The sequence below is a fragment of the Engraulis encrasicolus genome, chromosome 2 (genome assembly GCF_034702125.1).
Source record: "Engraulis encrasicolus isolate BLACKSEA-1 chromosome 2, IST_EnEncr_1.0, whole genome shotgun sequence".
In the NCBI taxonomy this organism is placed as follows: Eukaryota; Metazoa; Chordata; class Actinopteri; order Clupeiformes; family Engraulidae; genus Engraulis; species Engraulis encrasicolus.
In genome coordinates this window covers 38,627,985-38,642,352 of record NC_085858.1, presented here as the reverse complement: position 1 = coordinate 38,642,352, position 14,368 = coordinate 38,627,985, and the positions used below count along the sequence as shown (strand labels likewise).

The window sequence follows — 14,368 nt, the reverse complement described above, 5'->3', positions numbered from 1 at the left end:
CCAAGGACCTTAAATAGGCCCCATTATGGCAGTGGAAATGCTCAGATTTGCAGCAGGTTGGAATCTGGCCTGGGTCATCATGTCCCAACCATACCCCATCTCTCTCTCCCACTCTTCCCGTCATACTCTCAACTCTCCTGTCATCAATAAGAGCACAAAAAGCCCCCTTTAAAAACTACATATCTATGTTCAAATCCTTAAAAGTATGGTCAGACTTAGCTCCAGTTGTGGCTTTTGATAAAGTCTGCCAAAGATTCCAAGGTACACTGCTGGTGAAGTTAAAAAGCCTTTAATTAAACGTGCTGACGCGTTGTGACTACGGTCTTCTTCAGAGCCTATGTTCAAATCCATTTGCCATATGCAGTACATTAGCATAATGGTACACAAAGCATATTTTTGACTATTGAATGTCATGATCTGCCATTAGGAACTTTTATAACAAATGTTGAATTATTTCAAGAATACAATATTGCATTACATCACATTACATAGTATCTAGTAGTATGAGGGGACAGAGAGCATTTCAAGAATACATTTCACAGATATTCACGTTAAAGAATTGTTCTTGTAGCCTAGTTGTACATGTTCATCCAGATTCATTCATTAATTCATAGACAGTCTCTGCAAGTAGGTCACTGTGACTACTTATAAGTTATTAAAATATAGCTCACGAATACAATAAAAATGTGGGACAAAACGGGCTTTCAAGAGCACAACCAGAAACACCAATAACCCGCCGTGTAATTTTTCATCAAAAATGAGCAGAAAAGGGCCATAGATATCTCTCCTTGAAGGACAATCCAATTACGACGTGTGACGTCAGCACCCACCGTGGCAAGAATGAAATATGTTTTTGCCTGTGTCGCTGACAGTTATGCAACCTGCGACGTCAAACCATTGATGAGGAGGAGAATGCGCTCTCTGTTTTCTTTTTCTGGAGGACCTGTGGTGGGGAAGCTTGTAACACTTTAACGTTTTTTTTTTTCTACATTTCCTTTCACGCAAAGGCACACAGCCACACTCTGCACACACTGCTGTTGAAGAAGTGTTGAACCTGAAGCCTGCGATTGCGTCCCCAGCTGGCTGCTGTGGCGGAAGAGAATAGGTTGGCTGGCTGGCTGATTGTAGGCGTAGATTGCTGGGTTGGGGGGGTTGGGGGCGTCACAGCTAGCAGGGGCAGTCGAGCCAGTGCAGGAACACACAGCGAATGAACAACACTGACCCGCTACCTCGACATGGATCTCGCAGACTTCATCGCGGAGAAGCGTGAGTAAACTATGGCACGGGGTTTGTGGGGATGTTGTCATGTCAATGGGTGTTTTCTTCTCCATCATCATCGTCATCATCAATCAAATGACATTTGCGAGCGCATGGGTTTTGTTGTTATGGGGAACCAAAGCGAGCGAGCTAGCGGGCGAGCGTGGTAGGCAGGCAAACTAGCGTCATGTCCTTATCCTCTGCCATGTTGTGTTAATGAATGACATCAGCACTTAAGGCAGACAAATAATCAACGAGTTGACACATGTAGAATGAAAGTATACCCAGGGATATTAAGCCGATGGAAGCTTACGGTTGCTTTCCCTGTGTGCTACCCCTGTTGTCATCCCGCCTTGATGAGTTATGTTGCCCAGTTTTTCCCTCTGTCCTGACTCCTGCCGTCTCATCTAATGTGGTGTGTTGGCTAATCGGCCCCCCGTTGCATATGAACCTGTGCGGAGCAGGGTCTGGCAGAATGGTCTGAAGCTGGCATGTTGGTGTGGACGTCAGGACAAAGTGATGGATGGCTTTAGCTGTGGTAGGCAATGTGGAGCGGAGCTGCTCCTTCCTGAGAATGATAGATCAGCACCACACGTCAATGGACAGCTCCTCCGTCCCGTGCCAACTTCTGACCAAACGTTGATCTGTATCCGTGGGCGAGATTGGACTGGAGCCCCCCAGTTGCAGGTGAATAAGCTTGTGGGAAAACCAATGTACACAGCGGCTTATTTAAAGATCTGAAACTCCAATGCACAGCCAGTTTCCAGGTGCTGGCGAAGTGCATCCATCAGTAACTCAAGGAAAACAAGAATTATCTAAATGTAATGTAAAAAGAATCATTGCTCCCTGGTGGGCTTAGCCTAATTTGGCTGTTTTTTTACACAAGGTGCATTCTTCTTGTTTTCCTTGTATTACCGTAGCTTATTTAGTGTTTGTTTGTTTGTTTGTTTATTTATTTATTCACTTTGAAATGTGAAGCTGCTCTGTGGGCTGGGGAACTAAATTCACCTTGACATTTGAAAAAAGTGCACATGCTGATAAATTTGCTGTAGCAACACACACACACACACACACACACACACACACACACACACACACACACACACACACACACACACACACACACACACACACACACACACACACACACACACACACAGCCACTGAAAAAAGAGGAGCTCTCTGTCTCCCTGAGATCAAGTCTCAGCGACCCATGAGTGATTCACTCTCCAGTGCCTGTGCATTCAAATGTCAGCTGCACTCAAACTCACACAAACTGACCATTGAAAAACCACACAGGCAACCTTACTATTTAGATATTACAGAGGCGACCAGACCAAGACTAGCAGTTTGATACAATGTGGTTGGTTAGAATATACGGTAACACTTTATTTTAGGGATTCATCTATTAGCACTAATACATACAATGTTCCTCTTTAAGTAACTTGTAAGGCATGTACAAAGCAAAATCAAACATTTGTTAGGCATGTATTTGCAAATGTCTTGTTCATGCACAATAAGGGATTTATTACCAATTTATTACCAAGCATTTGCTTAGTTCATGCCTTACAAGTTACTTATGCAGGCATTAACATTGTATGTATTCGTGCTAATAGATGTATCCCTAAAATAAAGTGTTACCGAATATACTATACTGTAGTTAGTAGTCAGGATTTGTTTTATTTTATTTTCCAAAGGTGCTTCTCATTAAACTGGCTTTTGCATTCAAGAAATTGTCATTTATCAACAAGTTACTACGGGATAGATTAAGGCCAGGCTTGCCCTTCCCATTGGTGTGGATGTGTTTTTCCGGAAACACTGTCTTTGATGTCATCTACCCAGGGTATCATGTAACTGGCAGCATGAGAATTATACGGCACATGTCATCAATGACACATCATTGATGTTAATGACTGTTGACATAATTCATTATGGTTTTGGAGTGTCAAGCTGATTGTTTGGGTGTCATGACATTCCAAAATCTTAACGACACATTTTGACAGTCATAAACAGTAGTAATACAGTATGTAGAATATGTAATGATCCTGACATTTGTCACGTAGTTCCTATGACTGTTACATTAAGCCCTTACGTAGACGCGGCTTTATGAATTTGTTGTTACCAGTATGGTAATGACCAAGTTGTGGTGCATTAGTATTATAGTGCTATAGTAGTTACATTTCAATGACTATTACAGTGTGCCACAGGAGGTACGGCGCGCATTAAGGGGCTACGCCCTTACGTAGACGATGTTAAATAAAGTGTTACAGTGTTGTCTGAAAGAAAAGAGGGTTGCTCCTCTTTCCTGTTGGCTGCATGCAAGAGGAGAAGAACACTGGAACAACGTTCAATTTTGGCCACCAAGTACTGTTTTTTCATGAAGACTAGGCACTATTCACTGATGTTTATTATATCCTTGTTCTCGTGATTGTTGTTATGTACATGAGCGTTCCCAGTTCTGACAAGTGTGAATGAGATAGCTCAAGCTGCCTGGCCTGCAAAGGAATGGCTGAAGTAGAGTAATTAATTAGTGGCAATGACTTATGCATAGTTACTCAAACATTGTACCAGTAGATGTCCTGCTGAAGGCCAATATGGTGTAGTGTAGGCCCATGTGCTTTTAAACTGAATTTGCCATGTTAAATGAAAGGCTTTTTTATATTTTTCTCAAATCTCAGAGTGCCTCTGCTTTTTCCTTCCTTTTTTGGACCAACACTTCACCCGGTACAGATGAGCACCAGAGTAATATTACCCTACAAAGTCTCCTGAGCGCATTAAGCCCTTTAGTGTCTTCTCATTGTACTAGTATATTCTGTTGCATCCTGTCCAGTTGCATTCCATGGATTAAAAAAGTCCAGTGGCGTTTCAAGTTCCATTTCAAGGGAAAACAAAGTCCAGTGACATTCCATGTCACACCTAGTTCCATGACACACAAAAAAGAAGTCTGAATGTATGTTGTACTCATCCATCCACTCATATTTGTCTCGTACATTTTGTTACCTCCGCCAAGGAGGTTAAGTTTTCGGTCGCGTTGGTTTGTCTGTCTGTCTGTCTGTCTGTCTGTCTGTCTGTCTGTCTGTCTGTCTGTTTGTTTGTCAGCAGGATAATTCAAAATCTCATGAATGGATTTTGATGAAATTTTGTGGGGTTGTTGTTGGAAATGACAACTGAGGAACAATTGATTAAATGTTGGTGTTTGGTGTTTTGGTGAATTTTGACATTCGAATTTCAAACTCAACAAAAAGAAGGCAGAAAGACTTGAAAAAAATAGGGTCTAACATAGTCAAATGTTCTATCAAACAGCCTCCTTGGTGGATTTCTACACTCTTTGAGTGCATTTCTAGTTTGGTTATAATTGAGGATCTGAGCTTCTTTAATCCAAAGAGCAACCGCCTCTTCACAGATACGGTACAGTACAGCCATCCAGCCATGCTATGGGAGAGGAGCGTTTTGAGTCAGCAGCCAGCCCATGCCTATGCCCATTGCATGCCCCTGCCACCTGCTCACAGTGCTGTCCCTGCTGTCGCTACTGTGCTGTGGTGGGCTTGATTACAAGTCTTATGACAGAGTCCCCACTCTCTCACTCACTCACTCACTCACTCACTCACTCACTCACTCACTCACTCACTCACTCGTCCGCTCACTCACTCACTCACTCACTCGCTCGCTCGCTCACTCACTCACTCACTTGTTCGCTCGTTCACTCACTCACTCACTCACTCACTCACTCACTCACTCACTCACTTACTCACCCACTCACTCGCTCACTCGCTCGTCCGCTCACTCACTCACTCACTCACTCACTCACTCACTCACTCACTCACTCACTCACTCACTCACTCACTCACTCGTCTGCTCACTCACTCACTCACTCACTCACTCACTCACTCACTCACTCACTCACTCACTCACTCACTCACTCACTCATTCACCCACCTATTTGGCACGGCCAGTAATTGGAAAGATGTTACGAAATGGAAGTGAGAAGCGGCCATTTTTCCTCTGAGGCTGGCAGGTTTCCTTTTTTCCTTTTTCTGGTGACTGCACTCCAATAATGGGTTTTTCAGATTCCCACCTCTATGCCGTCACACACACACACACACACACGCACACGCGCACGCACACGCACACGCACACGCACATGCACACACACACAAACACACACACACACACACAAGCCCTCTCCTCCCTCTCGCCCTATCAGACGAGGTCATAAGTTAAGGCATAAATTGGATGTAAGCAGTGGTCCATGTCATAGACCCCCCCGACTCCACACCTCATTGTGACACAAAAGACATAAAGACCCTCTGTCATTGACCTCCCTTACCCTGGAAGAGTAAAAAAAAAGACGAGAGGCCACCCCAGTTCTTATGAGACTGGGAAGTCATCTATCTATTTCTAGACGACTGGTGAGGTCACAGTGCACTCAGCTGCTTCAGTGGAGACACTCATGTCATGCCACAGTGACCCGGTGCTGCTTACTGTAATCTGCCACTTGCTTATTCTGGAATGGCATGGCACTTTCAAACCAATTCTTATTGAGATAATTGCCAAATAAATAACACTAGGCCTATATGACAGTTTAAAAAAAAAAAAATTGCTAACGTTCATTTTTCGTAACTTTCACTGCTTTTGCAGAATTCTACACACAACTACAAGAACCTCACACCAAATAAGCCAAACATTGTAGATGCATTGCAAAATCAAAGTACCGTAGGTTGATAAACGCTATACATCTTTGTAAAAGTCTTTTTTTTTGGCAAATCATTCACACAGACCATAATTTTAATCAGCACGCACTGCAGCTACATACATGAGGTATAAATGATACACACATTTAGCTTCTGTTTTTCTTTGCACAAAGTTACATAAAAACAATAAAACATTTTGCTTGCTTGCCCTACAGGATGGAAGTGGAATTGTCTGTCATAATGTGCCAAGGAGAGACGGCTGTGCTCCACACTTCTTATGACTGAATGTGAGTGTGAATGGGTGAATGTGAGGCATAAATGCAAAGTGCTTTGAGTGCTTGAAGGAGTGGAAAAACGCTAGGGCCTATATAAAGCAGTCTATTAACCATTTACAGAATATAGTGTTAGCACTGTTGCCTCTTTGCGCAGATGGGCCTGTGGGTGGGTCCATTTAACCATTGCTGAAAAGACTCAACTACATCATAACAACATTGTCTTAAAATTACAGACAGATTAAGACTTGGTCATTAAAATTTTGGTGACAGTAAGGTTATAACATTTGCTCTTTGCAAAGGTTAAGTGACTATGACATGGGATGCCAGGACAGCAGAATACAGAGTTGGTGCTGTACAGTGTTCTCTGTTCCCCAAAGCACATTTTAACTTTGGCTGCTTTTGCGGAACACTTCACACAGATGCAAAAACCTATAACCAAACTAGAAGCACTCAGAGAGCGTAGACTTCCGCCAAGGAAGCTGTTTGATAGAACATTTGACTATGTTTCCCCCTATTTTCATTTTAAGTATTTCTGCCTTCTTTTTGTGGAGTTAGAAATTGCCCTGTCCCGCAATTCAATTTGCGGTCACAAGGGGCGTCTAGATTTAGAGGCCAGCAATGGTGAAGAATCTTTAAAAAGGTCCTGCTTCTGATCCGGATCACCACCAGAATTTAACCACTTGTTCCTTGGGCCATTACCAAGAACTCCACAAAGTTTTATCCAAATCCGTTCTTAACTGTTTGAGTTATCCTGCTGACAGACAGACAAACAAACAAACAAAGAGACAAACCAATGCGAAATTGCAGTTTGCAATTTGCAGTTTGCACAGCGCAAAGTGTGTTTTTAAGTTTTACTGGCTGTGTCTAGTTGTTGCACTGTGTGCTAGTAAGCGAGTGAATCAAACCGTCTTTTGCAATGTATCTACTCAGTTTTGCTGATTTGTGTAAGGTTGCTGCATTCATGTGAAGAGTTCTGTAAAAACAGCTTAAGTTAGAAAAATTGAGCTTTAGCGATCAGAAAAAAACTGTAAATGTGTCTGTCATGGGATGCTATCCTTCCTGTAAATTTCTTTGTTCAAAAGAGTCTGCTTAATGTAATGTAATGTAATGGTATGCTAGTATTGCAGAATATGGAGTTAATGTTTTATACTGTACGTCCACGGAAGAGAATACAGAGAATGCAGAGTTAGTGTAGCGATCTCTGTGCGGGCATTACACAGAGTTGCCGTGCTTTATGTGTGTGTGCCATATATGGGATGTTCAGAGCGCAGGATGTAGAGTTGGTGCTTTATGTCTATGTCATGGGATGTTGGGCGTGCAGAATACAAAGTTAGTGCTCTCTGTGCGGGTGGTTCACAGTCATGTCCACTAGCTGTGGAAGGCTTTATTGATGTCACATGTCCTCTGACCCATATCTGGCTGAAGAATAGAGCTTTGCTAGGGGCAAAATGTGTATATTTGTGTGTGTGTGTGTGTGTGTGTGTGTGTGTGTGTGTGTGTGTGTGTGTGTGTGTGTGTGTGTGTGTGTGTGTGTGTGTGTGTGTGTGTGTGTGTATGTGTGTGTTGTGTGCATGTTCTAAATGTCTGCGTGCATGCGTGTGTGTGTGCGTGTCTGTGTGGTTGTATGTGTGTGTGTGTGTGTGTGTGTGTGTGTGTGTGTGTGTGTGTGTGTGTGTGTGTGTGTGTGTGTGTGTGTGTGTGTGTGTGTGTGTGTGTGTGTGTGTGTGTGTGTGTGTGTGTGTGTGTGTGTGTGTGTGAATGAGCGAAAGAGAAATAGATAGTGACAGAGAGAGACCTGAAGAAAGTGTGAGTGAGTTGAGCGAGTAATACAGGAAGAGAGAGAGAGAGTTAGAGAGAAAGAGAGAGAGAGGGAGGGAGAGGGAGAGAGAGAGAGAGGGAGAGAGAGAGAGAGAGAGGGAGGGAGAGAGAGAGAGAGAGAGAGGGAGGGAGAGAGAGAGAGAGAGAGAGGGAGGGAGAGAGAGAGAGGTAGCAAGGGAATAACAGGGAGCACGTGTGGTCTATTTTCCTGGAGTGCGAGGAAGGGCATTAATATATAGATTAGCCATGTGACATTAACATATGGGCCCTCAGTACTGTCTCTCTCTCTCTCTCTCTCTCTCTCTCTCTCTCTCTCTCTCTCTCTCTCTCTCTCTCTCTCTCTCTCTCTCTCTCTCTCTGTGTCTGTGTGTGTGTGTGTGTGTGTGTGTGTGTGTGTGTACGTGTTTGTGTATGTATGTGTTTGTGTGTGTGTGTGTGTGTGTGTGTGTGTATGCCTGTGTGTATGCCTGTGTGTGTATGCCTGTGTGTGTGCATGTTTTCACACATGCATGTGTGTGTGTGTGTGTGTGTGTGTGCGTGGTTAACATATGGGCCTTCCTTCAGTGCTTTGGCCTCGGGCTAACTATCTGGCCTCTTTACCCAGAACCATCAGACTACACAACAATGCTGACTTTCAGTATTTCATGCATACCCCACTGTTGAATAGTGTCGACACCAGAACACTACAAGACTGTAGTCTAGCCTTAACATGCCATCATTCTAATTCATACTAGTGTGCAGCAGTGGCCTAATGATTAAAGGAATGGGCTTATGAGAGTTGTAGGTTCGAATTCCACACTTCCGCTCCCTGCCTCACTCCATGGCTGAGGTGCCCTTGACACCTGAGGTGACATGGCTTCTAACCATACACTGCTCGAGGGACTGTAACCAATACACTGCACTTAAAAATAACGCTTTGGATAAAAGCGTCCGCTAAGAGTAATGTAATGTCAGTTATCGTCAGTGATGTTATTTAAACAAGCTCTGATTTCAGGTGTGAGGCGTGAAACATTTGGACATGACATTTGCGGAAATAGTAATTGTGCATATGCTTACTCACGGCTCAGGCCAGGTTAAGAAAATGCAAGTCTAGTGAGTTGTTTGACAGAAGTCATAAGGAGTGCAGAGAAAATATATTCCAAAGCAGGCTCAGAAACCACAGGAGATCCAAAAAAAGAAACCAGAAAGTATACTCAGTCCAACAGCATAAAGTACCAACAATGCCATCCAGACACCCCCACAGCCTACCTAGACACTGCATAAGCTTTTTTGTTTAAGACAACCTACCAACCCAATGTGGGTCTAGATATAATATAATATATAATAATATATAATACAATATAATATAATATAATATAATATAATAGAGTAGAATAGAATAGAATAGAATAGAATAGAATAGAATAGAATAAAATGTGTTACATTGTTATAATACAATAGAGATGATGGCAGGGGACAGGTTGTAAAATATCTGTGTTTAAACTCTGTGGAGGTCCTCCTTCATCACATGATAGACTAAACCAAACTGGGAATCAGGACTCATAAGGGGGTGGCCGAGGTTGCAGGGGGTTGCTTGCAGATAAAAGGGAATGCTTGCATAAAACCCAGCAGAAAAAAGTTTGGGAACTTCTAGACTAAACGGTGCACTGTGTAATATTTTTAGTAGTTTATTTCCAGAATTCATGCATCCCATTCACAAATGTTACCCCTTTCATGAATATTTACCACCACTATCAAATTCTAAGTATTCATTATGACTAGGAAAATTGCACTTTTCATACAAAACTTACTGTACTTTGGTCATACTAGTTAATTATTTAGTAAATATTCACATAGACAGGATAGTTTCAATGAGCAGCATAGTTGCAATACCTACTCTGGCCACCATTCTACACAGTGTGCCTTTAGTGTAAGATACAGTGTGAGCAACTGGACATCTTTTGGATCAGCAAGCATGCAGCGTACGGTAGCTTTCTTCTGCCCACTCTGGTTTAAAATAAGCCCCTTTTCTTCTTCTTCTTCTTCTTCTTCGTCAGGCAGACAGGCTGGTCCGTCTTTCCAGTCTTCAGCCCTGAGGATCTGTACTTTTTCTGGTGCATGTATCAAAAGCATGTGATGCGCTCTCTGTGCCGTCATTGGGAGCAATGCCTTAACTCTGCTGCACATTTCTCCCAACTACTGCACATCATATTCCAAAATATACTTACAGGATCAACTCCTTACACACCCACCCACCCAAACACACACGCACGCATGCATGCACGCACTCACACAAGCACACATTCTCTCTCTCTCTGTCTCTGTCTCTGTCTCTCTCTCTCTCTCTCTCTCTCTCTCTCTCTCTCTCTCTCTATCTTTCTCTCTCTCTCTCTCTCTCTCTCTCTCTCTCTCTCTCTCTCTCACACACACACACACACACACACACACACACAGACACGCTCATGCACACACACATACACACATGTCCATAAATCACACAATTTTTAATGCTTGCCAACATCTCGGAGCCTTGGCGTTGGTTTGCCAGCAGCCAGGGGGGTGCTTAAGTGAAAAGGCCTGCCTTGCTGCACACAGACCTACACGGCCTGCACAGCACAGCACCGATCTAAATCAAAGTTATTTATGCGCAGCTCTTGCGAGTGTGCACTTGAAGTCCTCCACTTCACTTCACTTCCACTGTTGTGAGACTTCAGTATGTACAGCGAGTGTTGGCTTAAAATCTCTCCTCATTTTATTATGTGCACACTTTCTGATTTAGCATGCGAAACACAAACGCACACATGTGTGCACTGGCACGCATGCATGTGGGCACACACACACAGAAGCACACACACAGACACACGCACGCACGCACGTACAAACACACACACACCATATTTCACACATCACTCTCATATGCACACACATGCACCCCCACCCCCCCACACACACATGTGCACACACAAATAAATGGATGTGTACACACCAACAGCGACATCTAAAACTGTCTGTACAGTATAGATGGCTTCAACAACCACATCTAGGGATGCAAACGATTAATTGACTTTAATCGATCAATGCATTAATCGATTAAAAAACATTAATCACAATTAATGATCATTTGCATCCCTAACCACATCACATCTCACTAAAACAGTCTGTCTACTCTTCACGATATAAACAGCTCCCTCTTCTCTCATCTGACTCCCTCTCCTCTTCTCCAACTCTGTCTCTCCCATAGGCCATAAATAAGTTATACTGTCACAATCCCACCGAACACATGCCCTCCTGAACAGCGGAGGGCGCACATGAGTCAACGAGTGACACGCTCAGCCCACAGGAAGTGACGGCCATCTTTAAATTGTCTTGAGAATTGTTTGTCACTGTTCATGCATGTGCTCATGTTTGCTGAAACCCCTGTGCCTTTGTCTTTGCTTTGGAACCGGACTGTGCTCTCTGGACAATCTTAAAGACTCTTTCTGTGAAGCTGCCTCCTTGAACATCTCTCTTGGTCACGGTACTGTGTCTGCCCAACTCTTTGTGCTGTTACTCTGCCATTATTGGAATTCATTGTCACGCTGCCTAATTTCTGTACATGGATCTTGGACTGCCTACATACTGATTACTGGACTGTGTTTATGAAGATTATTGATCATTGAAGACTTCCTAAGTTTTGTATTTACCAAGCTGTGATTTCATGCGTGACCTCCTGAGTTTTGTATTCTACCCAAGTCCTTTGTTGATGAATTGAAGATTTTTGTTGAAGTAAAGAACCTGAACCACATCTGCAACTGTGCTCTTATTTCCAGTCTGACATCATGCATGAACCAGATCAAAGTAGCGCAGCAGATGTTGAAGAACTCCGCGGCCATGTTCAGAGACTCAGCGTTACTGTGCACTCCCAACAAGATGGCCTACTGCAAATGGAAGATGCCCTCAACCAGCTTGGCAATCGTGTGGGGAGTCTGGGTAATGCTTCACCCTCTCTTCCTAACTCAAGCCTCTCTCCTCCACCTCCTTTCTCTGGGGAGCCTTCAGCCTGCCGAGGGTTTCTCACTCAATGCTCTTTGATCTTCGAGCTGCAGCCTGCACATTTCCCCACCGAGCGAGCCAAAGTCGCCTATATCATCACTCGGCTGAAGGGAAAGGCCCTGGATTGGGCTACAGCCTTGTGGACCCATCGCCACCCAGACTGCCAGACCATCGAGAGGTTCATGGACGCTCTCCAGCGGGTGTTTGATGAAGGACTCACCCAGCGACAGGCCTCTTCTCGGCTTTTCACACTTACCCAAGGGCAAAGGTCAGTGATTGACTATGCAATTGAATTCCGCACCCTTTCAGCTGAGACCGGATGGGAAGGTGAAGCATTGGTGAGTGCCTTCTACCAAGGGCTTAGAGAGTCTCTGAAAGATGAAATGGTGAACAGAGATTGGGGTGACGACTTGGATGACATCATTACACTGGCAACAGCCCTGGACAAACGCATACAGGAAAGACGGAGGGAGCGGCGAGAGCTTCGACTTCTCCAGCCCAACCGAGCCATCTCTCCTTCACGACGAACCTCACAACTCCCATTGCCTGCACCATCGCCCACCAGCGACCAAGGAGAGGAGCCCATGCAACTGGGAAGATCCCGCCTGAGCCTTGAAGAGAGACGCCGTCGATTCCAGCAGGGTCTTTGTCTGTACTGTGGGTCCCAGGATCATCAGCGGCTTCAGTGTCCAGAGCTGCAGGGAAAAGCCAATGCCCACCAGGGAAAGGGGGCTTCCTGGTGAGCGGAGCAGTGACCTCTGCCCCCCTCTCCCGCTGTAACTTACCTGTGTGTCTCTCCTGGGGCACTGGCGGGGAATCTCAGGTTAAACTTCAAGCCTTAGTGGACTCTGGAGCTGCAGTCAACTTGCTGGACCAAACCCTCGCGCGGCAGCTGCAGATACCCATCCTCCCATGTGAATCTCCTAGAGCAGTACAGGCCCTTGATGGACGACCCCTAGGATCTGGTCGACTGGAATTCTGTACCCGACCTCTTCAGATGACCACCCTGGAGAAACACCAAGAGAGCTGTGTATTTTTCTTAATCGACTCACCCCAAGACCCTCTTGTCTTAGGATACCCATGGCTTGTTCACCATCAGCCCTCCTTCAACTGGGCCACCAGTACACTCACTCAATGGGGTCCAGAGTGCAAAGACCATCTCTCTCCTGACCCTCAACCCACTCGCTCTGTAGTTGTGGCAGACACATCCTTTGTACCGACTGACCTGTCCAAAGTCCCTGCTGTATACCATGACCTCAGTGCAGTATTCAGCAAAGACAAGGCCACCTCTCTACCACCCCACCGCAGCTATGACCTGGCCATTGACCTCCTTCCTGGTGCTACGCCACCCAGAGGCAGGCTATACCCCCTGTCCATCCCTGAAACTCAAGCAATGGAAACCTACATCCAAGAATGCCTTGAGAATGGCTTGATTCGCCCCTCTACGTCACCAGCAGCAGCAGGATTCTTTTTTGTGGGCAAAAAAGATGGCGGCCTTAGACCATGTATCGATTACAGGGAGATGAACAAAATAACCGTCAAGAACCGCTACCCCCTGCCTCTGATGAGTACTGCCTTTGACCAACTTGGTGGAGCCACCATCTTCACGAAATTGGACCTTCGGAACGCGTACCATCTAATCCGGGTTCGACGTGGAGATGAGTGGAAAACAGCGTTCATAACGCCAAGCGGCCATTATGAATACTTGGTAATGCCATTTGGCCTGACTAATTGCCCTGCTGCATTTCAAGCATTTGTAAATGATGTGTTGAGAGAATTTCTGGGCCGATTCGTCTATGTCTTTCTTGATGACATTTTGATATTTTCCCCTGATCTAGACACCCATGTCCAGCATGTCCGGCAGGTTTTGCAGAAACTACTACACAACAGGCTGTTCATCAAACTGGAGAAAAGTGAGTTTCACACCACTAACACCACCTTTTTGGGCTTTGTAATCTCCCCTCAGGGTCTGCTTATGGACCAGTCCAAATTGACGGCAGTACTAGACTGGCCAGCCCCTAACACAGTGAAGCAGCTTCAACGTTTCTTGGGGTTTGCTAATTTCTATAGGCGCTTCATCAGGAACTACAGTACCGTAGCGGCCCCTCTCACTGGGCTTCTCAGGGGACACCCCACCAAACTACGGTGGACACCTGAGGCACAGCAAGCCTTCACTGATTTGAAACAAAGATTTACCTCTGCGCCTGTGCTAACTCACCCTGACCCTCAGCAGCCCTTTATTGTGGAGGTAGATGCCTCAGAGACTGGTGTAGGAGCAGTCCTGTCTCAGAGAAACCCCCAGGACCAGAAGATGCA

The 14,368-nt window shown here is 44.9% G+C and overlaps 1 protein-coding gene across 1 annotated transcript in view; it reads left to right on the top strand.

Annotated features, from left to right (window-relative positions):
• Window positions 1–1,171: 1,171 nt before the first annotated feature.
• Window positions 1,172–14,368, top strand: part of LOC134464397 (TANK-binding kinase 1-binding protein 1-like) — a 49,345-nt gene continuing 36,148 nt past the window's right edge. The window contains exon 1 of the mRNA XM_063217852.1: window positions 1,172–1,266. The gene's annotated coding sequence lies outside the window, so the exon portion shown is untranslated. The remainder of the gene's footprint in view (window positions 1,267–14,368) is intronic.